Source organism: Gastrolobium bilobum, unplaced genomic scaffold, assembly GCF_033153095.1.
Source record: "Gastrolobium bilobum isolate Gb01-03AN ecotype WA unplaced genomic scaffold, APGP_CSIRO_Gbil_v1 utg61359, whole genome shotgun sequence".
NCBI lineage: Eukaryota > Viridiplantae > Streptophyta > Magnoliopsida > Fabales > Fabaceae > Gastrolobium > Gastrolobium bilobum.
Genome location: NW_026897711.1, coordinates 53,595 through 80,933, shown reverse-complemented (window position 1 = coordinate 80,933; position 27,339 = coordinate 53,595). Strand labels below are relative to the sequence as shown.

Here is a 27,339-nt window from a genome sequence, read left to right as displayed (position 1 = left end):
TTCGAATTTTCGTCTCCGAAAACCCTTTGGAAATTGGTATATGGAATTGATGGATTAGGGTTTGAGTTGATGGAGCTGAAAAGGTGAGAGAACAATTGGCGCCAACTAATAGTTGGACAAAAACAACTCTCGGATCTGGGTCGTGGTAATTTGTAAAGAATAAATTAAATAAAAAGTCATTATTTTTATGCACGTTAAGTTTATAATTTTTTCTTTTAGCAAAAAAAAAAAGATTAATATTTTATTTTTTTTAAATGACACAATATTAGTCTTGTAATCAAGGAACACTGATCAAAATGTCACTGTTCACCAACTTTTTTATCTAAATGTGATACGTCAGCAAACCGAGTTCGTTACGCAGGGTAGCAAACTTGCCCCCGTGACCTATTGGAAAAAGTTGGTGAACAGTGGCATTTTGGTCAGTGGTTCTAGGAACTCGGTAATGAACACAGGGTAGCGAACTCGTTTAATGAATAACAAGTATCAAATTTTTAAAAAAATAATATTAATAAAAAAATGAAGGTCGCCTACCATGTAGGCGAACTTGGTTAAAATCAAGTTGGTGTCCACTAGAAACGTGACACGTCAACAAATCGAGTTCGCTACACCGGGTAGCGAACTTGCCTCCGTGGCAGTTTGGAAAATAACACTGTTCGCGTGGCATTTAGGTAAAAAAGTTGATAAACAGTGACATTTTGGTCACTGTTCCTGTAATCAACGGAGTAAAACCTTGTGCTATATCCGGTGTCAACTTCCCACGGAGAAATAATTAGAGACCGTATACCAAAATAAAGTGTATAATTTTTTTTTAACATTAGGAAGTAGAAAATGTTAAATTTATAATTTGTTTATGTTAACATTCCCTTTCTTTTAAGGAAAAGTTCAAAAATCTACTATTTTTTGCTTTGGATCACTTACATGGTATATTTTTTATTTTATTTTTTTGAATCACTTATCCCCGCTATGTTTTTTTCATCCAACCTCATCTTTAACACAATTAATAACTTAACTAATCTACTTATTCAACCATTCTTAAAAGAAAAATTAGACTGATGACAAAAAAAAATAATAGAAAAAAAAGTAATATCAAATATCTTGTAAACTTACAACATTTATAAAAAAAAGATTAAAAGTAAAAAAGTTAAAATAGAACAAAAAAATAAATATATCAAAATCAAGAAGAAAAAAATAGACCGAGAACAAAAATACAAAAAAAAGACTAAATATACTAAAAACTTATAATAGTTAAAAAAAATCTTAATTACAAAGAAGAAAATAGACTAAAAAAAATAGAAGAAAAGATAAAAAAATAAAAATAAAATAAAAATAGATCAACATTAAAGAGTATTAATATCATCCACTTTTAACTATTACGGGAAAAACAATTATACGCATTGTTCGGAGGTGAACATCAATGTCTAGCTGAAGAGTTAGTAATTATTAATGTTATTAAAACTGGTTCGGTCAATGATTCAGTCTAGGTATTGGGTCACCGGATCACTGGTTCAACCAGTGGGTCACTGGTTGAACCGCATGACCCAGTGATTGTATATAAATTTATAATTTATATTAAAAAATTATAAATATACTCAGATAGCTAAAAAAAATAATATAAATTCTAAATATTTTAATATAAAAAATAATAAATTATACATTATTATCCAATAAAGGATCAAACAAACACATAATGCTTGTTATATTGGTGTCTTAGGTTCGGTAAACGACATCTCTAACTATCAAATCAAAATTGTCTGCATAGTGCATAGTTGAGATAATATTAAGATTATAGGTACATAACTTATGTAAGTCAATAAGTAATAGATCATTCAAATATGTCAATTATGATTTTGTTTTTGAAAAACTTTTTTTTTTTTAAATATTTTTTTAAAAAAAACCCGGGCCAGGTCACCGTTTTTTCACCAAAACCGGCCGGATCACACCGGGTCGTACCGAGTCTGATACTTGACCGAACCAATGTGATAACCCGACCGGTTCACCGGATTTCGAGTCGACCCGGTCGGTCCGGTCCCGTTTTCACAACAATGGTAATTATATTTACAGAGTTTATGGTAGAGATGACTGGTATGAGAAGTTCAATATCCCAAACCAAGGTCCAATGATATGAATAAGGGATGTGTGCATGTGAGCTACCTACTTAATGGATATGATGTGCTCTAGATATATGTGTGAAGGTTGTAGCCATAGTGACAAACCTGATGACTAGAAAGTTATGCAGGTAGTGGTAGTTTAGCAAGTGACTCAGAGGCGTGATGTGATGCTTGTAGTGAGATGTATAGTGCATATCATGTAATGAGAAGTTTGGACCATTTAACTATTCCATAACATGCATATTAATTAATCAGTATTTAATATCATATAGTTTAAACTGTTATTGAAAAAACAATCATTAATTAGATCCATTAAACACTATGGAAACAAGTTTGAGTATGGAACAAACTTCCAGATTTATTCACAAATTAGATTTGGTTACGGCCGTTGCAAATAGTGATTGTGTATCAATCTCTAAACAAGTTCTACAAGGTAACTATTGTGTATTAAATACTTATGAAGTGGTGAACGAAGTTTACCTTAAATAAAGATTTAGGTTTGTGTTGCCAAAAAAAAGATTTAGGTTTGGATGATTTGCAGGAGCATATAGGTTCAAACAATGTACCATAAATAAAGATTGAGGTTGTAATAATATGTTTTAGGGAAATAGTTTTCTCATTTTACATGAGAAAATTTTCTCATGCTACACTCACAATATATGAGTGGGTCCCATCTTGACTTTTGTGTCTTATCACCTTTTTGTGGACCCCACTCATGTATTATGTGTGTAACATAAGAAAATTTTCTCATGTAAAATGAGAAAATTAATTCCCTATGTTTTAATGTACTAAAATAAAGAATTAGTTACGTTTTGACGATATAAAAGTCATATTTTCGTGATACTTAATGTTGTTGGCATTACATGACTTGTCAGCTATGAAGTACCCACACTTCAAAAACTCTAACGTATCGTGCCAAACACTTCCTGACACTCTCCGACACTCTAACACGCATTATAGAAATTCAAAAAAAGTTTCAAAGGTTGCGTTACGTTGAGTTTTTAGTTCCAACTATTAGATTCGTTGGATTACGATTACTATTTTATTGAGTTTGATATAAATATATGGGATATCTTATGTTTCTTTGCAAAATTGATGAATATTATAAGTTTAGTCTCATTTTTTTGTTAAATTGTTGAATATTAAATATAATATACACTGCATAAATTAAAAATATTATTTAATATCAAAACGTGTCCTAAAGTGTCGAAATCTAATATTTTTTAGAATTAACGTGTCGGAGTGTCGTGTCGTGTCGTGTCACGTGTCCCGTGTCGATATCGATGCTACATAGCTTGTCAGTTTATAAAAGAACTAATTCAACCCAAAAGTTTAAGTTATTGGGTGAATACTTTTTAATGGTTTATACTATTTTCTAACACGCCCCCTCGTACGAGAGCTGTAAGGACCCGCACCGTTAATTTAGAAAATTAATTAAATAAATATGAGAATTAGGAAATAATTCCATAATTGACCCTAATAATTATATTAAGGCTTAAATAAATAGGGTAAGTGAATAATAATGTTGAAAGTCGCTTTTCTGATGAAAAGTGCAGATACCGGTTCTGCTACTCGGTATAAATGCGTACCGATGAAGTATCCCGAAAATTATAAAAAGTGTGTATATGTCACTAGAATAATAGATAGGACTTGTAAAACGAGTTTCACGTTAAAATAATAAAAACTGGTGCCAGAACTGATACTGGCTATGGAAAAGCGCATACTGGAAAGGTGCTGCGAAAAATAAAATAAAAAATATGACAAATCTTAGAAAATTGAGTAGGTTCAGAATCCAAAGTTTGGGATTAAAATGCTAAGCGTAGCAATTAGCGCTAATACAGTGCGATTAAGACTTAAGTGAGCTATATATACCCATTTGGCCCAAAACCCTAGGCCATGTTGTGCCTTCTACGTAGGAATTTCTGGAGCTTGAGAGTCAGCCACCTTGCCACTCTTTTCTACCTCCATTGAAGCTCCAAGGGAGCACCTTTTCTTCATCTTCCTTCACCTAAACACCTTGGGTGAGTGTAAACCATCATAGTGAGTGAGAAAGGATCAACATTTCTGAGTGTGGTGGTTGTGTGAAGTCAGTTTAGGGGCTGTGTTTATGAGTTGTGGGGGCGAGACCTTTGTCATGGCATTTTGAGGTCCAAGGAGTGACCTTTGTGAAGAAAGAACCCTTCTTGGTGTGCCATTTTCGTGCACCTTCATAGTCTGAATTTTTGGTGCTGTTTGGTGAGCTCCAAGAGCATTCCTTTCTCTGTTTTGAGCCTTGGATAAGTTCACCTACCTTGATCATGAGTTTTAATTGGTTAAAGCTTGAGTCTTGGCATGTAATTTGTTAAAATGAAGTAACCAACATAAACATGAATCTGTAAGTCTGTAAAAATGCATGCTTGGATGTTGGAATAGGTTAAAAACCTAACCTTTGGAGTGATATCTCGCGAAATGCAGAATCTGCATTCTGTCGCAAAATATCCGGATATGATATCCGGATATGATATCCGGATATTGATATTTGGATATGGGGTATTGTGATATCCGAATATGGATATCCGGATATGATATCCGGATATGGGATATCCGTATATGTCCCCGACATATATCCGGATATTCTGGGTTTGTGTGAACAGTAATGGTACTGTTCATACAGAATGGCGTTATGGGTTGGTGGACCCTAGATTGATGAAGTGGAACTTCTGTAATAAATAACCTAAGTCAGAATCTAAGTGATTAAGGGCTTGTGGCTTTGTGAGAAGCCTAAAGACATGAAATGTAAAAGAGAGGCGTTGTCTTTATGTCATATGCTTGTATGTTTGAATATTGATATGGTTGCTGGTCCAAAATAGATTGTGATTCTGTTGTGTTTGGACTTGAGCTTGTGTGAACTCTTGGCTTGGATAGCTAGCTTGCAAGGTAAGCTTTTATGTCTTCGATTTAGCCATTGTTTGTTCTACCATATCCCATGGGGGGATGGTTGATATGCATGATGTGTTTACATGCTTTGATAATTGAAAATGTTGTTGAGCTTTATGTGCAATGACTTATAATATGTATGTGTTGTTCCACTTTGACGGAAAGCCTGAGTATGTGGCGTTATACAAGACGGTGACACTGCGGGTGGGTGCAAGTGGCGTCTTGCACTAGTGTGGGTAATATACATATTCCTGCATTTCTCTGGCCAGTAGATTAGTTATAACACACATGACATGATTATCTACTGCATTGCACTATTTTGGAACTTATATTGTTTAACTGTTTTTGGAACTTATATTGTACATGTAAGTGAGCTTGGGGTGGAAGATCTTTGTGGACCCCTTGTCTTACTGAGATTTCTGTTTAGAGATCTCACCCCACATTTGGGGCACATATTTCAGGTTCAGGTAATTCGGGGGTTGAGACCTCTAGCGGCAAGAGGCCAGAGCTTAGCTGATATTTCTGCTTATGCTGTTTATGTTTGGATGCTGGATGATATTGTTGCTGTTATATTATTAGTTTCATGTTATGGATCTTTGAGCTGAGACTCTGTTGATTATGTTGCTATTTGGTGAGCATGGGGATTGTCCATGCCACATTGACTTGACTTTATGTTTTTAGTTCGAAGTTATATTAATGTATCAGGATATTGTCTGGATTACGTGTTGTAGGTCCGTGACTTAGATACTCACTTATTTATCCATTGAGGTATTTCAGTTAGCTGTCTTTTGTAATTTATATACATGCAATGTTTTTGAAATGAATTAAGTAATTCAACTTAGTAATGATAATGACGTCATAATTGAAAAGAAAAAGAATATTCCGCATTTTTAATTAAGCGCGACTTAATACAATGGCATGTTAACAAACCGGGTATACACGGGGTGTTACAAGAGCCCACTGGTAAGGGTGATAAACGTATCAGGGGCCTTTGGCTCGGCTCGTGAAGGCCTGAGTTTACATGTCTAAAATTGGTTGTTGGCATCAGGCTTAGACTTGTATAAAAGCTCGTTTAGTAAAAAGTCCTCAGGCTCAAACTCAAAAGCTCGGCCTTAAAGCCTCTCAGGCTGGCCTAGTATATTATTTTTTATTTTTTATACTACTTGTAATAGCCCTCTCTTTCTTCTCATTTCATTTCACCCCATTTTATTGGTTAAACAGACTTTTTGAACGATTTTGTTGTATATTATGTTGTTTTGATATAAATTGAATTTATGAATATTTATGGAATTATTAGTGAAGGTTATTGTATATCCTGTTTGGATAAATTTTTGTTGTTTTATTTTTTTTTAAAACAGGATAACAGGCTAAACCAGACCTTTTTTTTTGTAAATAAGCCAGGCCACAAGCCGATAATTATATTTATAACAGGTAACAGGCTTGGTCATGCGGACACATTTAAACTCAGGCTTAGCCTTTTAAGACCAAAGCTCGGCTCGGCCATTAACACCCCTACCCACTGGGCTTGAATGGTGGACAATGTACAAATCTACTTACCTGGGTGACTAGGTCAAGAAAATTCCACAAGTTGTTATTTTCCCCCTACATAAGTCACGTATTGTTGTTGTTTTTAATACAAACATCTAATCTAGATAATCTAGTAATAACACAAATTCAAAATTTAGTCCTTAAATTTATCCCAATTAGGGACAGAATTTTTCCGTCTCAATTAGGGAAGGAATTTTGCCATCCGGGATAGAATTTTTCCGTCCCTAATAGGAATAGATTATTTTTCGTCCCTATTAAAGACGGATTTAGGGACGAATCTTAGGAACGATATCCTAATTCTATCCCAAGTTGGGACGAACAATATTCCGCCCCTATTAGGGACATAATTAGAGACATATTGCAGAAATTGAAAATATTTTGTCCCTAATTCCGTCCCAAATAGGGCCAAAATATTTTTCCATTCAAAATCGGTCTCTGTTAGAGGCAAAATTTATTACATCGCTAATTCCGTCCCAAATAGAGACAGATTGTCTCAGATACCATGTAAAAAATCAATTCAATCCAAAAACTTAAACTAGTAGGTGAGGGCTTTTTAGTAGTTTATACTATTCGCTAATGGTCTTTATATTTTATAAAGTTAAATGATTGAACAAGTCATTTAATATGAACCAAGTGAGAACATCCTGATTCAGTGCGTACACTATTGTCTCACTTGTGGTTTTTGAATGAGTGAGATTAAAAATTTTCTGAGATACTCTTGAATCACTTGTTTCTGTAGCTAGAGGAATTCGGTTAGCACTTGTATATGCTTGGTGATACTTGAAGAGCATGGCGTGTATATAGGACCCTATATCACTTTTGATCTCCTATGCTAATACATTAGTTTTAAACAAATGGAAATTCAATTATGTGATAATTTGTATGGGTTTTATAATTCTCATGTAACATGAGAGTTGAAATTTTCCTACACACTCTTCGATTTTCGTGCTGATATGAGTTTCACTTATGATTTTTTCTAACATATGGATTCCACGTGCTTTTTATCTCTATGACATGAGATTTCAATTCTCATATAAAATGAGAATTATAAAACTCAATTTGTATTTGGACCTTTTGCTAGTTATTTCAATATTTAATTTAAACTAATAAAGGGTCAAAGTGACGCTTATCAATCGGGTTTGAGAGGGTTTTGACAAGTTTTGAAAGCATCTGGAGCAATTCAGCAAAGGTTTAGTCAAGCTTTTCACGCCTCAATACACAAGGAAGTGAGCAACGTGCTCATCTCCAAATGGGCATGCAAAATCGTCATGTTAAAACAGAAACATATCATCAATCACCTTACAACTTGCACTATACCTCGTCATCAACACAATCTAAACAGTCATATTTGAATCATAAACCACTCTGACAACTAATTTATTCCGCGTAACGACATCTCTAATGGTCATATAACACAAAAAGGGTATATTATATAACATGACCATGTTATATGAGAGAATCTAATCTTAACCATACAGAAATGAGTCAATAGTGATAAGAGAAGATAGATTGCTTGTTCATCCTTTCTCATAGTGACACTCTTATCCTTACACCAAGGCAATTTTTATTTTTGAGGACGATGAAGTACTGTTGGAGTTCTGGTCAGAGTTGTTTGCAACTCCAGAAATGACACTTCTAAGCTTCCTGAGATTCAAAGCATTAACGATTGGATGGTCGCAGATGTATACGTTGAGAGTTTGATATCACCTTGTTCTTAATATTAGGATGTAGATGCTATTCTTATGCTATATGACTTGTGCATGTTCTTGAAGAATCCACTAACTGCACCTTACATATTTTCATTCATTCATGTTATGAATAATATGTTTGTTCTACTTACTGGTGACTTCATGGTTAATTGTTAATTAATAGTGGATGGAATCTGCAGCTTGTGAAATTACAGTGTTAGTTTCAGTTACTAATCATGTATTGCATTAGATGGTCATTGGTTTAGTTTTCTAAGATTGGCATTAATTTAGTTTTCTAAGACTGGAATTAGGATTTAGATGTTATGTCAAGTCAATAGTATGTTTGTTTCTTAAAATGTCTGACTGCTGCTTAATGTTCAAAATGTTTCCTTCAAAACTTTCAAAGTACATTATGACTTAAATTGAGTTTTATCATAAAGTTCACAGTAACTTTAGAACTTGTTTTGTTGGCTTATGGAATATGGATCATTAATATATATGATTTTTTCCAGTTTATTGAATGGTACAATTAATTATTTCTTTTACTTTGAGAACAAATCTTCCACAAGAATTTAATGTTGTTAGACATTCCTAGCCAAATAACTCAGCCCCCAACACCTCAGCATGTTTTGTTGCATAATCAAACAGACCCGATACCTGCCAGTCTTTCAACTAGCACTGACTGCTGTCCGTAGGTACTCTGTCTCTTGATTATTTTTCTTTTACTTTATTCTCAACTCTGTTTTTGTGTGGCTGCCATTGCTTGCACCCGTTGCAGCTAGCAGCAGGCGGCTAGCAAGATTATAGCAACCCATTTTAGGGAGAAGAAACTTGTTGCCTTTTTTTTTTTTTTTTTTTTTTCCAGATATTTCGATCGGTTTATTATTTTGTGATTAGTCTGATTTTGGGTATGTATTGAAATTAAGACTTTAAATTTCTTTTAAAGACGATACAAATGATCGAATATATGTTCTTATTCTTATTTGCTCAATTCTCTAATATCAACTGAGCTATTATCATTTGATGATTAATTTATTTTTTTCCTAGTCTCTTGACCAAGAAAGCAGAGCTGTTGAATTTGTAGGTTCCTAAATAAGTTATAGTTTTATTAAGTCTAAGATTTTAAATCCTGTGTAAAAATAATACCATAATTTAAAGGAAAATGTTATATTTATAAATTTTTTATTTATAAATTCTTAAAAACTACACTATATTTTATCAATAAAATACTCTTGAGTAAAATTTTACCGATAAAACTTAATATAATTTGTAAATTTATAAATTTTTTTTTTGTCAATATAACTCTTTTTTAATTTAAATACTGATAATAGAAATGAGATAATTTAAGCATTTAATGCTGTGTACTTGTGTTCATGGACACGTCACGTGGACGTGAAAGGATTATAGTTGTGATTGAATTGTACCTTTTAACACAATAATGTCCTAGCGATACGTGTATTACTTAATTATTCTTATATATAGTGCAAGCAACTGCAGCAAGCATGAGGAAGCTGAATAATGATAATTATTCCCACCATCATTTTCATGAATCAAATGTTCGAATCAGAATTCAATAATAAATGAGTTTGCTTTCTTTGAAAATATGATTCCATGTAAGAAAACACTGCAATATTATTAGTTATTCTAACAGGATTACAGTGCATTAGCGATGTCTTGTAGTACTAAAGGGGAGTGCCATCTAAGAAATGTTTGATTAGTGAAAGGGCTCTTCCTGGCTGGAAGCTTGGAACTTGATGCCCTGCTTCTCTCACTGTGGCAAAAGTTAAATTTCCTTTGTACACTTGAGTATAGCCACCAACCTATTTCATATGAAATTTTATTAGGAAATTTTTTAGATTAAATTTTAATTTGATGAGAACAAATTATACTATCTTTTATAAATCATGATAAATAACATTGAAACAGCACTAGCAAATCATGATTATGCTTGTTATTCAATTGTCAAGGATTTGAATTGGATGATATTTTATCATAGAAATATAATATAAAATCATTAATATTACATTCACCTAATAACTTAAGTTGTTAGGTGAAAGTCACATTAATATTTTATCATAGAAATCATGATTATGCTTGTTATTCAATTGTCAAGGATTTGAGTTGGATGATATTTTATCATAGAAATATAATATAAAATCATTAATATTACATTCACCTAATAACTTAAGTTGTTAGGTGAAAGTCACATTAATTGTTTTATATTATATTTTTTTATGACACATTTATCGATATGGATTATAGAACAATTGAAAACAAACATTGAAATTTTATTGTATGTACCTCTCCTTATATGAACCAAGGATGCCAAGCAGTTTAAATGGGAAGCTTCATCTTGTTAATGGAATACTTGGTTGAAGTAACAGGCACCCTTGCATCTATATCACCACTGTATCATCCAATAGACAATAAAAAATAATTTATATAAGCACACACTTACTATAGTTACAATGAATGAAACAATGACAAAGGTAATAAGTGTTACAATAAAGAGCCAAAAATGTTATCAAAAGACAAAGGAAAAGGATATGGTAATTACAAGTCCCTGCAACTATTGTTTAAAGGGAAGATTGTACCTAAAAATCCAAATCCGTAGTCCATTATTGAGGAATTCATGTATAAGGGGAATAACTGTGGAAGGGCTGTCCCCCCACTTTGAAATGACATCACTGCAGGGCTCCCAGTCATAGTTGAGCTTAGTGACATTGGCATGCAAGGCCTCTTGAACATCACCCCGGTTAAGATATGCATGCACATAATTATCACTACAGGGATCAATTACAATCTGCTACAAAAATAAGCAATGTATAAGTTCTAGTTAATTACCATTGAATATATATGAGTTCATACATTAATGGTTGCTTAAAGGGGAAGGATGAACTTACACCCATTGATCCTACTTGCATCTAATATTTCTAATTTATCAATTATGTGAACTACTAAACGCAAGTGAGGTTCTTTAAAGAATAATATAAACCATTAAAAAGGCTCTCACCTAAAATCTTAAGGTGTTTGTGGAATTTCTAGCATAGGTAGGTGAAGATCGAACTCGTGATCACTTAGTTACTGAGGCTCTGATACCATTTAAAGAATCACTTCAACTCAAAATCTTAAACTATTGAGTGATAGCTAATGGTTTATATTATTCTCTAAAAAGGTTAATTGACTTATAATGGGTGTAAGACTTCTTAAACTTACACTCGGCTTGTTTAAAAATCAACAACAAATATTTACTTAACTTCAAATATTTATAATTAGATTAAAAAACAAAGAATGGTTGGAATTTGAATCTCACCGAGTTCTTCTTGGGGTGGCTAGTAGTGAGGTTGGGATTATTGCACAGTGAGGCGTAGATGTTGTAGACATTAATGAACGAAGTATCGTCATCAACTTTTTGTAATGCTGCATTGCACTCACTAGTTTGATTGGAATAACTTAATGAGAAATCACAAAATGTGACAACATCATGTGCTGTTTGGTCTGAGATGATTGCATGACTAGCAAGAAAATCGTACATTCCAATGTTGTCTGTTTCATCATTGATCGCTGCATTCCCAATCTGCATAATGTAGCAGACAAGGGCATATTCATATATGTTACATTAGTATTGTTCCATTCATACTGCTCTTACAATAAATGGCACTTCTTGTGTATGTCATTTGGCTCGATCTCAATGAAATTATATGTGTAATGCCTAAGTTAATCCATTCTCAGAGTAAAACATTTATTATTTCAATCCTAATATAATCATTGTTTACATGACCACCAGAATATAAAAGAAAAAGAAAAAATAAACACTAACTATATATATGACAGACAAAAGACCAGAATTCCATGATTTAAATTTAATAAATGCACATAAAAATTAATAAGTCAATTATATATCATGAATTCCCCCAACAACTCGGTACCATACAATGGGCCAATCTTGGCCTAGATATGCTTAAAAACCCATTTTTAGAGCCCGTTCTGGCATGTATTTTTTTTTTTTAAGGTTAAGACTTATTTTTAAGGTAAAGTTAAATAAAAAAATTTATAAAATAAAGTTAAACTTTTTTTTGGTGATTATATAAAAATTTTAACTTAAAAATTATTTTAAAGCTCAAGTTAAAAATAAGTTATTTGGTAAAGTAATTTTTAACTTTTTAAAAAAAAATTGGTGTACATCTTAAAAAAAATTTCTTCTAGGAGTTTCTAATTTTTTATTTTTTTATTCATTATAAAAAAGTATTTTTTATAATAAGAACTTTTATAAATATATGTATGACTAAAGTTCTCCTTTCAAGGAGAAGTGAAACTAAAGAAAAGACCCACATATTTCCAAAAAAAGAAAGAAAAAGAAAAGACCCACCAAATGGGTACTTAAAAAAAAATTGACTTTGAAAATTAATGGAAAATGACTGATTGTTCACTTATATTGTTAATTCAATCACGGGAAATTATAAATCACTCATAAATTGAATTAATAATATTGGTCCTTAAAAATAAATAAAACTATTCGTTTGTCTTTCTTAATAAGTTCTTTAAATCTGTTTCTTGACCATCATGATATTAAGGAAAAAATTTGAAAAGCGTATTGAACTAATTAGGCTATAATTGTTACAAGAAAATATCCATCATTTTGTTTTAGAGCATAATTAACAAGTGAACTAATAATAATTTCTCATTCTCTTTCCAATTAATTGGAAAGCAAATAGGAAGAAAAAAAATGAGAAGGGACTAAAGGAGGCACATACCAATATTCCTTTGAGGTTGATAATTGTCTTGTTAGCCATTTTGTTATGATAGAGAATATAATGTGCAAGTTGAGGGACATAATGCCCAGCATAGCTCTCCCCAGCAAGGTAGAAATCTCTATTCTTATACTCAGGAAACCTCTCCAACAAATTCACTAAGAACACATAATTATCTGCAGCTGTTTTCCTATCCCCATTTGTATCATAATCAGATGATTTGTTTGAGTAAGAAAATCCTACTCCGTAATCCAAAAAAAAGAAAATCCTACTCCAGCAGGTGACTCAAGGAACAAAACATTTGCAGCTTCAAAGTTAAAAATTAAGTCAACAAGTTAAATACTTAAAATGATTGTTCTGTAATAAAATAAGAAAATTAAGAAAATCAATTTGAGGTATATAATACCGTAGTTCCATGAATATCTATTATTATGAAGCGTTTCCCATCACTGTTTACACGGAAGGGTCCAATTTCTTCCATTGCTCCATAGGCAAGAGATGAACATCCAGGACCTTAGAAATTGAAATGATAATATTAGTTAAATATACAAGGAGACAATTAATTTAATTAATTATTTCTTATTAATTAATATTTTTTATTTATTCATTTACACATAATTTTGGTATTAGATAGAGAGAGTCAAACCTATACCAGCTAAACATGACGTGAGGCTATGTTCTTGCACGTTGCCATAAGAGAATAGTGATAATAATAGTTATGGTATGAAATATACAGCTAAAAAACACATTAATTCAAGGGAATTACTTTTCTTATGTTACATAAAATATTTTTTATCTCCTACACTCACATTTTTCAAATGGATCCCACAAATTTTTTTTTCTCTTACTTCTAACTTTTTTTTCTCTCTTAACTTTTGTTTGAGCATGAGATAATACTTCTCTTATGCAACATAAGAGAAGTATTACCCTTAATTTAAACATCAAATTACTCAATAGTAATCCATATATTATAATAATCTTCACAATAATCCCAATAAATATACTTATACGGATGATTTATTTTACATATTTCTTTGTATATGTTTCTTCTTCTAGAGGCAAAGATAGTTACAACATATCTTTTACGCCGAGAAATCTTCTATAGGCGTGAATTTTGGGATTTGAACACATGATATTGAGGAATGAGGACCCTCTGATATAAATTAGCAAGGTAAATAACTTTGGCAATCATGTAGATTTATTAAAAAATTCAATTAGTATGGATATTGTTCTATTACTGTAAACGAGTTTAATACTAATATTAATTACCATATTGATATATCATTATTCATTTCATTTACTTTAATTATTGGAAAAATGGCGCCGGAATAAATAATAACGCGTCAAAATATTAGTGAATATATATTAATGTAAAATGTAAAAGGTAAAATTCCTTTACATTTAAAGCACATGCCAAAAGAGGATAATCGTCCCTATATATATTATGATGTACTTATCACGTTTTTAAGGCCAGATTCTTTAAGATTTCTATGAAATAAATTCATTTACCTCAATTGATGTCTCCCTCATCATGTGAAAAACAAAAGAACATAAGTTCACAAAGCAAAGATACAGTTCGTAAACGTGTACGTGTATGGATGCAAATGTACAAGGCTTTCAAATTTAAAAAATAAAAGAAATAAATAGCTTTCATGTTTTTGAGTGTGCAGCATTTCAACGACTAAATTAACATGATGCACTTTCTTTCCATTGATCAAAACAAGAATTAGATCTAATAATAAATGGCGTTATACTTATATCTCCATTGAGCCAAAGAAGAAGAGGAAGTGTTTCTTTAGAATGTTGAGCTTCCACAAAGTAATAATAAAAGGCACGCCCTGCCAATTTATCAACTGTGACATACCCTCCGTATTGAGAGAACTTCACTTGAGGCTGACCTGGCAGCTTCTCAATCCTATCTTTCTCTTTCAAACCATCCTGAGAATGAACCACAGCATCATGCTCAAGCTCTTGTGCCTCAAAGTCACTCCTATCAATTTTTGAACTTGCTTTGAACTTGGACTCGTGAAACTTCTCAAGAGCTCGAGCTTGTTTGCTTCCATTTATTTCAGCCACAAAGGTTGAAAGACTGAGAAAGCATAGAAGAACCCAACAACTTGCTTTGCCCATTGTGTCTCTCTGTAGAGAACCCAAAAGAAGGAGGTTACAAAGAGTGGAAGGTATATACAATTAAGAAGGAGAGAAAAGAGAGATACGGAGCTATTCTTATTCGTGGATGTCGTTCACCACTTCTTGTGTGTGTATATATATATATGTTATCTCTCTGAGACAGAGATGTCTAACCCAATGGACTAGTATGTTGCTATTAGATCTAGGTGCTCTCTCCAAGGTATTTATGAACTAGATATCTTGAGTCAAGCAGATTACTGTGCACAAGAGAATAATAAACGTCTTTGCCAAAGAGGGTGTGTGTGCGCGCACAGTGACAACATAACAGTAAGAGAGAGAGCGTAACATACATGTAAGTTTTACCTCTTATTTATAAAGTTTACCTGTGGGTACTGGATTCTGGACCTTTAGTGCCTCTGATAACGGTCCAAGCCCATATGTCATGTTGTCGTATTAGGATCGATATCTTTGATGGATATCCTTCCATTAGTTATATTTGATTAATATCTTGGATTGCCTCTTATTGGGCTTGTCGATCAATGGGCCTCATATATGGGTCCATAACAGTTGCTCCTTAGCCAGGCAGTTCGGGTGTCCGGGCTATCGGGGTGAAATAATTGCATTTGTCTGGGTTTCTTCAGAGAATGCCTAGATTCTCATGATTTCTTTATCCATATATTCTGGTTTTCGAAATTTCTGTATTAAGGGACAATCTCTCCTTGCCCCCTATCTCGGCAAGGTAGGTAACTATCATGCTGAGTTAGTGTTCCTGTTATTCCAAACCGGGTTATAGATGGACTTTGAGTTGTTTTATATCCAACTGGCGAGTTGCCCCCAAGCCTGTTAATTTCGCAACCCGATTTGTTGTAGCTTATTATTAAGTGGATAGTTCCTTTTAGGAACCCGGATGGAGGTTCCTGATATTCTAGTTGCTTGCGTGATCATTTCACCGGGGTCATAGTTTCCTTTATTGTAGTAATGATTTCATTTTTTACACGTGGTGATTGCCGCATTCATTAACGTGCTGCCGCCGGTTTGTGCCATTTTCGTTTTTCGTGTGCATTTATTTAGTGGGTCATTTCAGGCGTCTAATCAATACTTTTGTTCGTAATGACTTTCTTACCCTTGACTCTTCTAATTCGAAAACCATAATTATTGCTGGAAATTGCCTATATATAAATTCTCCCTCCTTTCCTTCTTCCTCTTCTTATACGCCCGTTTGTTCTTCAGAAGTTCAATTTTCTCTGCGTGATTTTCTTGAGTACCAGCGTTTGCAAACTTTGCTTTCAAACACTCTTCTGCTTCACTTCTTTTCTTCAGGTATCTTCATTTTCCTTATGATTTCTTTCCTTTCTTTCTTCTTTTGAAGTATTTGAGTGTGGTGTTGTTTTCTGAGTTTTTCATTTTTGAATCCTCATCCCTTCTGTTTTTGAAGTTTCTGTTCTGGATATTGTCGTTCTGTTGAATCATTTGCTAGTTGCATTTTGAGTTTCCTCATTATTTTTGTCTTTATGGAGAAATGCATGTTCTTTTAACTTTGAGATTCTAGGTATACTATTTCCAGATATCTGTCATTTCTTTTGTCTTCACTTTAAATTTGGTGTAACCTCCAATATTTGCTATAATGAGGGGGAAAAAAGATCCTTCTTCAGTTGTGCGTGGTGAAGGGGAGAAGGAGGATGAATCTGAGTTACTGAAGAAGGTTCCTCATGGGGCTCGGTTCTGGTTATGGGGGATACCGAGAACTAAGGAGGAAGAACGCGAAGCCATGCTTCGTGGTTATCGTGGTGGCGGATCCAAGAAGAAGTCCAGGTTGTCGAGTCGCGGTTTGAATGAGAACCCTATTGACCGGGGTCGAGGCTCATTCAGACGGGGTAGGGGTCGTCATTTCGCTAACAAACGTATTCCTCAATATTTCCCCAAACCAGGTTAGACTTTTCCAATGTCGCTTCTAATCCGGGTTCTGATGTATCATCCACTTCCCATCTTGTTCTCAAACCCTCCAAGTCTAAGCAAGTTGGCCCATGTTACTCTTGTGTCTTTCTGAGTTCTAAACTCATTGAGAAAAGGATGTGACTCTCTAGCCGAGTCTACCCTAGCGAGTTGTCGTCATAGAGATGTTTCGGGATCTTCCTCGGCTTCTGGTGAGGCAGATGATCTGATTGCAATCTCGAACAAATCCACATCTTCATCCATTAGCGATTCTTCTACTAATAGCTTTTTTGATTCAGGTATGTCCATTCATTTCTTCTGATTATGCTTCTCCTTGTTTTAGGTATTTATGGCATCATCTCCACCAAAGATTGTAAATGAGTCTCGTTCTGCTGAGTCGGACTCCGAGTCTCCTCTTGCCGCCTTAAATACTACTTCCGAGATGAGCGTGGATGATGTGTCTGGGCTTAGTGTAGGAAAGTTGGAAAATTTTGACCTAGTTCTTCCCCTTGAAGATGAACCGGTTTGTTCAGGGAGGAACTCAGATGAGCCTTCCTTTTTCTTTTTCTACCGAGACCTAGTGACTCAACTCGGCATTCGGTTCCACTTAACCAATTTTTAAATTTGCATTTTGAATCACCTTCATATAGCCTCTTCCTAACTCCACCCCAATGGTTGGGGTTTTGTCAAAGCATTTGAATGCTTTTGTGCCTACCTTGCCTTACCCTGCACCGTTTATGTCTTCTTTTTCTTTTTCCAGGCCATTACACCCCGTACTGGCCGTGAACCACCGAAAAGGAAGGGTTGGGTCACTCTTTGGGGTGTTGCTAAGCGAAAACTTTTTAATGTTTATTCTAAGTCTTTCAAGAACTCTAAAGAAAAATTCTTTAAAGTTGTTGTTCAACCTGGAAAAGGGAAATGTGTCATCCACTTTCAAGATCTTCTGATTTTGAGGATGTAGAAGGGAAATTTCCCTTGTATTGGTCATCTGACCATTATAATTTTGCTTCCTCATGTTACTGTTTTAAGGAAACTGAGTTGAGTTTTGCTGATGTCGACACGGATATTGCCATGGGCGAATATATTAAATTACGTGGTCATGCCAGTGTAGCGTCTTTTATTTTCAAGTCTTAAGAAGAACTTGACTCAGAAATGAGTATGATTTTTAATTATTTACTTATGCATTTTTGCTATATAATGCTTTATTATAACCCGGTTCCATGTCTTCTATTTGCAGTCCTAGATATGGAGGGTCAGCAAAATGATCTGCCGAGCTTCCTGGTTGCCTTGAGCCGAGGTAAGAAGGACGCGATTGTCAACTTGACAACCCGAAAAAGAAAAACCACTAAGTCCAAAGTCAAGAAGCCTATTGCAGGCGAGAAACACAAAGGGATCCCAGCTGATAAGGGTTCCCCTACCTCTGCTCGAGTTTTAGCCACAACTTTTCTTCCTCCCTCTCCTACCATTGGCCTTGCGAAGAATGCCTTGTGGCAATCCGGGGTCAGTGGCGACTTCCATGATGTCATTTGTCCACCAGAACATTTTCTTAATTCTACTCCCTTTACTGCTTCTGAGGTGAGGGAGTTAGAAAGAATTAAGGTGAACTGCATGAAGATGGCTTCGCTAGCAAGGACCCTACTGTCTTTGAATAATAAGTATGTTCTCACTTTAAATGAGATGAATGCAGCCCGAGAGGAGAAGGGAAAGACTCTTGCCGAGTTGTTAAAGGTTAAGGAGGACCTTAAAACCCCTCAGCAGGAACATGATTCCCTTCAACTTCTGCATGTCGGCAACATCCAATCCTTGAAGGATTTTAAGATTATACATGAACGCACAGAGGGCAAGCTTAAGGAAGCCAAGAATGATGCTCAGTTCTACCGAGGAGAGCTGGTGAAGTCGGTATTGGGTTCCTTCAACAATGCATTAAATTAGATTAAGGTTCTAAATCCTGGTCTTGAATTTAACACCTCTTGTTTGCATCACAAAGCTTAGGTCAGTAATTGTCAGATTGTTCCTCCTTCTCCAGAATCTCTTATAGGTGATTCGGGAACCCAGATTGAAGGTGACCGAGTTGATGGAGAAGAAGAGGTTTCTACTTAGGATGTTGTCTAAGGAGGTGATGCACCAATAGGCCAGGTTGAGACTACTACACAGTGAAGGGCCAGGATGCCGGTTTCATTTGTAATCTTTCCTTTTCTTGGGGCTTTTGAGCCCCTTTTTAAATTGTAATGAATATTGCCGGGTTTTTACCCGGTCCTTTTCATTTAATATTTCTGACATATTTTTACCTTCTTTATGCCTTCGGATAACTTCTTTTTTATACTGATGTTTTGCATTCTTATATTTCATGCCTGCCTGAGAACTTAGATATATTTCTAAGTACTTCATACTATTCCAAGTGTCGTCTATTGCCGGGTTGTTTGACATATTTTACCTGGTCTTTCATTTTTAGAGTTTAACAACACATCTTTGCCGAAGCAATTTGGTGCCTTCTTGACTTGATAGGCAGGCTTTGCGTATTTATTGTTTAGGCTTATAACTTAGATAAATTTCTAAGTATTTCAAACCTAATCAAGAATTTCCTTCCATCCGAGATGTATCATATTGTTAATCCGGATATACGTCATGAGTAACATTATTGCTTAAGTTTGTAACTTAGATATACTTCTAAGTGTTTCAAAACTTATCAAGATTTTCCTTCCAATCCAAGATGGATCATATTGTTAACTCGAATATACATCTCGAGTGTTATTCATTGACCTAGCCGGGGTCAAAAGACATTGTACGGATTCCGCATTTTTCTTTGTCATTTTCCATGACGTTTTTTTATTTTAACTTAACGCTTTGTTAAGTTACTATTAATGAAGGTGAGCATTGTTTCCTTCAATCATGGTCCAGGTTTTGTAACCCGATTCTATCCAAGGTAAAGGCAATATTGTGACATGTCCTAACTTGGTTTTCTAACCATAGAATGGAGCATTTCGACTTGATCAGAGTCAGCATAACAAATCACACTTATATCTCGGATTTATGTTGATGCATCATAATCACATAAGGATAAATTTTGAAAAGAAAAGTTCTCATTTATTGATATCAAAAATTCTGATTACATGAATTTGTCGATATAGTCGGCTTTAAACAATCCCTACAAAGCAAAATAATTCGCCTAGAAATTGAAGACTTTAAAAATAGGCAATCTCTGGATCCCGAATTTAACTGTAATACATCTTTAGTTTATTCGCATTCCATGTTCTTTTGATAGGCTTTCCTTTTGTCTTTTCCAGGATATACGCTTCTTTTGATAGGCCTTCCTAATTGTAGCTAGTTTTCCATCTTTGGCATTCTTGTTGCCGATATCTGCCTTTCTAAGTACCAGGTCATCTTTTTCAAATGCCCTTGGTCTTACTTTTTTGTTGTATCTGACTGCTATCAAACGTTTGATTGCCATATCCCGGCAATGTGCCGTAACTCCGACTTCATCTATCAGGTCTAGTTTGATTGCAAGAACCTTACTATTCTTTTTTTTTTGCTTGATAGCATTTATCCTTCTCCAAGAAAGCTCCCCTATTTCTACCGGGATCATAGCCTCACATCCATAAGTAAGTCTGAATTGAGTTTCTCCCATTGCTGTTTGGGCACAAATCAAGATGGCTTTATGCAGGGTTGTAATGGGGCTGAGGTAAAGGTATGGATGAATATGGAAGAGAAAGCTAAACACCCCAGAAACTTACAAAGAGCAAAAGTTAATAACTAAACTAAAAATAAAACAAATATAAAGAATAACAAAACCTTTTTTTTAAACAAATATAAAGAATAACAAACAAACAAACTCTTTTTTTTTCTCATCTCTTTTGAAACAATAATACAGACAAAATATCCAGATGGTTACCCCCCACTTAGACTTTTCACGTCTCGGGAAAACCCCCACACTTAAACAAAACACTACAGTAAAAGCAATGCTCAGTAAATCTCCAAGATGTGGAATTAATTGGTTTTTCACTTAGGCTTGTAATGTGGCTAAGAAATAAGGGTTACATAAGGCACAAAAGGGCTAATCAAGGGAATACAATGCAAGGATGGCTATTTGGCTATCGTGGGAAAGAAAAGAAAGAATGCCTCAATCATATTCATGAATGCAAGTGAAAAATACAGTTTCAAAAAGAACAAGAGCAAGTTCTAGAGGACAACAATCAAGAGCAGAATCACACAAGAAAGAAAGACTGGCCTACAAATGAAGACCATGTCTACAGGTTCAAAACCTCACAAGGGTATACCAAATCATGCAATCAGCAGCACAGTATCAAGTAACAAGTAATGTAATCCAAGAATCAAGAACCAAGCCTAAGCAGAAATTTCTATCAAACCCTGTGATTTAAGTATAATCCATGTATAACTCACTAATCATAAGAGAGAACAAGAAAATCAATCAACTTTTTTTTTTTTTTTTGAAATCCAAACATGAAAAACAAAGCTAAGAAAGGAAGTGAACTCCCTGTCCTCCTTAAGGAGGGAAAACAACATTAAGCAACCAAAGCTCTGCATTCATCTGTGTCTCTACAAGCTGCTATTGTGCTCCTTCATAAAAGGGCTTCAGACGATGCCCATTCACAGTGAAAGTGTTTCCAGTCTGCTTATCACTTAATTCAACCGCACCATAAGGAAAAATATCAGTAATAACAAAGGGGCCATCCCATCTTGATCTAAGTTTACCAGGCATGAACTTAAGACGAGAATTGAATAACAACACATTCTGGCCCACTGTAAATTCTTTCCTCAGGATCTGCTTATCATGGAATGCCTTTATCTTTTCCTTGTATATGAGTTAGCTCTCATAGGCATCCAAACGAAGCTCCTCTAACTCTTGCAGCTGTAGTTTCCTTTCTCCCCCTGACTGGATTAGGTCCATGTTACACTGTTTCACAGCCCAATATGCCCGATGCTCCAGCTCCACTGGTAGGTGACATGCCTTACCATAAACAAGCCGGTAAGGGGACATCCCAATCGGAGTCTTATAGGCAGTACTGTATGCCCACAAAGCATCTTCCAACCTCTTGCTCCAATCTTTTCTATTAGCATTGACAGTCTTTTGAAGGATTTGCTTAACCTCTCTGTTTGAAACTTCAGCTTGGCCATTTGTCTGTGGATGGTATGCTGTAGCTACTTTGTGGAAGACTCCATATTTTTTCAGTAAAGAATCCATGCTCCTATTGTAAAAATGTGAGCCCTGGTTACTGATAATAGCTCAAGGAATGCCAAACCTACAGAAAATATGAGAACAGACAAAATCTGCAACAACAGCAGAATCATCAGTTCGGGTGGCATTCGCCTCAACCTACTTAGAAACATAATCCACAGCTAAGAGTATGTAAGCAAAACCAAAGGAAACAAGAAAGGGACCCATAAAATTAATACCCCAAACATCAAAAACCTCACAGAAAAGTATAGGGTTTTGGGGCATCTCATGTCTACGGGAAATGCTACCAGCTCTTTGACAATTATCACAAGACTTACAAAACTCATAAGCATCGTGAAATAGAGAAGGCCAGAACAAACCAGAATCTAGAACCTTCCTAGCAATTCTTTGTGGTCCAAAATGACCAACACAAGCAGTGGGATTTACCAGCCAACCGCTCCAACATCTGATCAATAAATGGAAGAGGATAGTGGTCCTTGCGGGTTGCCTGGTTGAGCCTACTGTAGTCTATGCAGACTCTCCAACTATTTTGAGCTCTTGTTGTAATTAGCTAATTATTCTGGTTGGCAATCACAGTGACTCCCAACTTCTCAGGGACCACCTGGACAGGACTAACCCACTGACTATCAGAGATGGGGTAAATCATTCCAGCTTGCAAGAGTTTTGTTACTTCCTTCTTCACCACATCTAGAATCAATGGTGAAGGATTGTAAGAGCACCAAGACATTGCTAGTTCTTGAGTGCCACCCATGATTATTAGGTACAAAATTGAGATTAGATAACACACCTTCAAAGGTGAGATTTATTGGAAAAACAAAGGAAACTCTAGCTAAATTTCTAGAAATTGGCAGAATTTGGGTAAATTTTGGGAGAGAATATCTCTCTCCACAAATGTCCAATACGGATGTGCCATACGCCATTTTAAAGCATGAGATGTCAACTACCTTGAGTCAAAATGTGAGAACCAAAGGATAACCACGCAGCCCTGTAGGAGGCAGAGAACCCAGACTATGCAGAACGCCCCTGCACATGGGGCTGTTTCTGGCAGTTTTTGGAAAAATTATTCCTGCTTTGTTTCTTGGTCAAATTATATGTATGATATGTCAAATTGAAGCTTGAGGTATCTAGTTTACTGTATAAATATTTGAGAGAAATTGGTTAAGTGGATTTTCAGAATCATTGAGAGAGTGAGGGCTATTTAGGGCCCTGTTTGAGGTTGCAGACTTACTTGTCCAACTTCAAACGGTGATATCTGGAGAAAACAAGAACTTTATGACTCGTGTGATATCTTGTTAGAAAGGTAATTAAGTCTAGAATAACATACTAAAAGATGAGAGGTTCGCGGCATGCGGTTTATCCGCAGTAATTAAAATATCGAACTATGTTCGGATAGGTAGAAAACGTAAAAGTGAGATTTTAGCTAAGTGGATTTATGGGAACCCCTTAGTGACTTGAGAGGAGTATTATATGATATTTAGATAGTTTAAATAATTATTCCGCAAAGAGTTTACAGTTGCGGTCACAGCTTTTATTTATTACGCTTTATTATTGTTTTAAATGCTCGCGTAATAAACAGGAAAAAGTTTGCTCGCATTTTTATAAATGAATTGCTATGATTGTAACTGCGTTTAATATCATAATCAATGTTAACAATACCGGTATACAACGGGCTGTTACATAATGCCCCATCTACAACCGTTTAATTAACATTCATATGGTAGTAAGCGCAGCACATTTCAACTTATTAAATGCGGAAGCTCGTGGTTAACTTTTTCCTTTTACCTTACATATTGCAACAATACCTACTCTTTTTACATTTCGCGGACGATATTCCGTCTGTTTTTCAGACTATTGAGATTAATTCCCATCCTAGAAATTTTCACCTAATTAACAATTTATCAATATACTAAGCAAGTCACAAAATGAATAAACATTTTGCCTAGCCATCCAAGGCCAAGGCTATCTCATAGTAATATGATCTCCATATAACGTACATAATTTTACTTAAATAATTACATAAAATAAACAAAAGAGATGCAATTAAATAAGTAGCATAGACCTGAGCATGCATAACTACAATATATACAAGCTAGTAACATGGCATAGATATCCCCTATGCTCTCAAAATAATGACATGACATATAGATACATATCCAAAATAAAACCATACCAAATACATATAAGCATATTAATCAAATCATACTATCATGTCAGATAGTATCTCTCCTCTAGCCTTTTGCCACGCGATGCCTTAGCACCATCAGCTCCTGTACCCGAAATGGTAATCCCTATAATGCGGGATGATATAATATAATTATCTCAATAAGCTAGTGACTCTTGGATGGCTCCTCCATCCCTAAGCTCACTTCCAGTACAATCATAATTTATAAAATATCCATGCATGCATCAGAATATGTATGACAATGTAGTATGCAAAGAATAAATCCTACTGGCCAGAGAATAAAACATGTATGCATTACGCAAGGTAACTCATCTTGCAACATACCCGTACATGGTAACTCATTCTGTACTATGCATAAGGTAACTACTCTTATGCTTCACACACAAGGTAACTCCTCTTGTGTGGCATACAAACATACATGCATATACATGCATCATATAACAGTTCATATCTACATACTATAGAAAGAACCACCCTTACTAAACGAGGGATTAACCCCAAGGACCGAAAGCCTACTTATCAGCACTGTCCTTTAATGCACTCCTTGTATCCAAGGGGTCACAATCTCTCACAATATCACAACCTATTCCAAATATGTGAAGACAATCAGTACATATATACTAGTATACCATATTCAATTTTCAAGACTACACATACAAGGCACCTACACTTGATTTTTGAGGCCAATTTATCAAGTGTTCTAAATGGAGATTTTATAATTTTTTTCTTTTACGAGAACCAATCCTAAGCATGTTTAGCAAAGGGACTGACCTACAAATCACTTTCCAACTACTCATACCATTAAATTTTTGAAATTGACATATAGCCAAAAAAATCATGATTTTCTATAATGAGCTAAACGATGATTTCGTTTTTTGTCTTTCATTAAAAAGCAATCCTAAGTATATTTAACAAAGGAAGCTATGCCCAAATCGCTCTTTAACTATCCATACCATCAAATCTCAATTATACAACCCTAAATCATGATATTTTCATGAAAATCCAACAATGAGGTTAGGGTATTTACCTTAGAAGCTTCAATTCACTAGGAGGAAGACAAATCAAGCTTCCAATCCTAGAAATGCACCTCCCACAAACACAAAATCGAAAATAGGTCTTTCAAAATGTGTTTCACTACTCACTCCCAAATACAACTAACAATGGAATAGATGAGAAGATGGGTAGTAATCTTTCTTGCTTCAAGAAGATGGAAGTGGTTCACAATAATAAGGGTGAAAGGAGTTCTCCCTTGGTAGAGAAAAAAGCAGACCGTCGAGTTTGGGTAAGTAGAAAGAGAATAAGAGAAGTGAGGTGTTTTGGGTTTTCTAAGTGGCTTGACTATTCCAAGTGGGTACCAATTTATCTACCCCGCTCGCTAAACTCTCAATCCAACTTTCAACATTGGTTTACAATATTTTTGTGGTAATATTTTCATATTTACTTTCACTTTTTGAGTAACTTTATTTACCTGTATTTTTACCCCTTAACTATCATTTTTAATACTTTTTCACCTGGTGACTTTAATTTTTTTTTCTTATACTTTCCCTCTAATTATTCTTCAATATTATGATAAAATCATTAATCTATAATTAAATTCACAATTACATGTGAGGGTTATTATATGTTATGCTTGAAATTTTGTGCTGTGATGTATTTATTGTGTTATGTTTAAAATTTTGTGTTGTGATGTAATTGTTGTGCTGTGTTGAAATTTTGTGCTGTGAGTTTTTAATATAATGTTTTGATTTGGTGTCAGCATGTGAAGTTTTGTGATGTGATTAATCTGAAGATAGATTAATGTATATTGTATAATTATAGTACACTAATATAAAGAGTGGTGGTTTAAGTTAGGGTGAAATATATATATATATATATATATATATATATATATATATATAGTGGCGGACCCAGGAAAATTGCTTTATGTTAGCACATTTAGTGGCGGAGGTTCGGGGGCAGCGTCCCCGAAATATTTTTTTGTAAAGAAAGTTTAAATTAACGCTTGAACCGCTCATAATCTAGTTACTTTCATAACAAAGGATGAAGAAATCATGGGAATGGGTACGTGACACGGGCGGAAGAATAAGTTTTCTCTCTACTCAATTTGCCTTGCTACATTGTTTTAATCATCTCTGTACATTGCTACGTTGCTAACTAATATAAGAATAAATATCTTTTTTGGTCCCTAACAAAAAATCCGGTCCCCACTTTTGTCCATTATAAAAAAAATAGTCACTTGGTCCCTATGAAATTTAAAGTGGACTCATTTTAGTCTTTTTGAGGGACTAATGCAGGTCTCTTTTTGAATTTGTGAAGGACTACGATTTTAACTAAATTGATTCACTTTGAATTTTATAGGGACCTCCTCGAGACTAATTTTTGATAAGGGACTAAAGTGGAAACTATATTTTTTGTTAGGAACTTAAAATGATATTTACTCTTAATATAAATATTGAACCAAGAGACAAATAATGATCTACATAGCTACAACAACAACAACAACAAAAAACTAAAATCCAAAATCTTATGTCTGCACTTGCGGACATAAGTGCCCACCTAGGTCCGACAGTATATATATATATATATACTAAATAATAACCGTACAAAGATGGATCAATAGTGATAAAGAAAGAGAGAGAAAAAGGAAATCATAACCATTCAAAGGTGAATCAATAATTATAAGGAAATAAATAATCAAAACGACGTAGTTTTGAGGTGGCCGGATATAAACTTATCTGAAGCAGATTGAGAAATATTTTTATAAGAATTTCAGTATGAAGTCGAATAATAAATTGGTCATACATCTTTATCCCTAGGATAGAACAAATTAATATATTGAAAAAGTTAACAAAAAAATCAAATACAAACTGATTTAAATTGAATTGAATTA

At 34.5% G+C, this 27,339-nt stretch overlaps 1 pseudogene; it reads right to left on the bottom strand.

Moving 5' to 3' along the window:
- Positions 1-9,942: 9,942 nt before the first annotated feature.
- LOC133309397 (serine carboxypeptidase-like 40) lies at positions 9,943-15,141 on the bottom strand (annotated as a pseudogene).
- Positions 15,142-27,339: the final 12,198 nt, after the last annotated feature.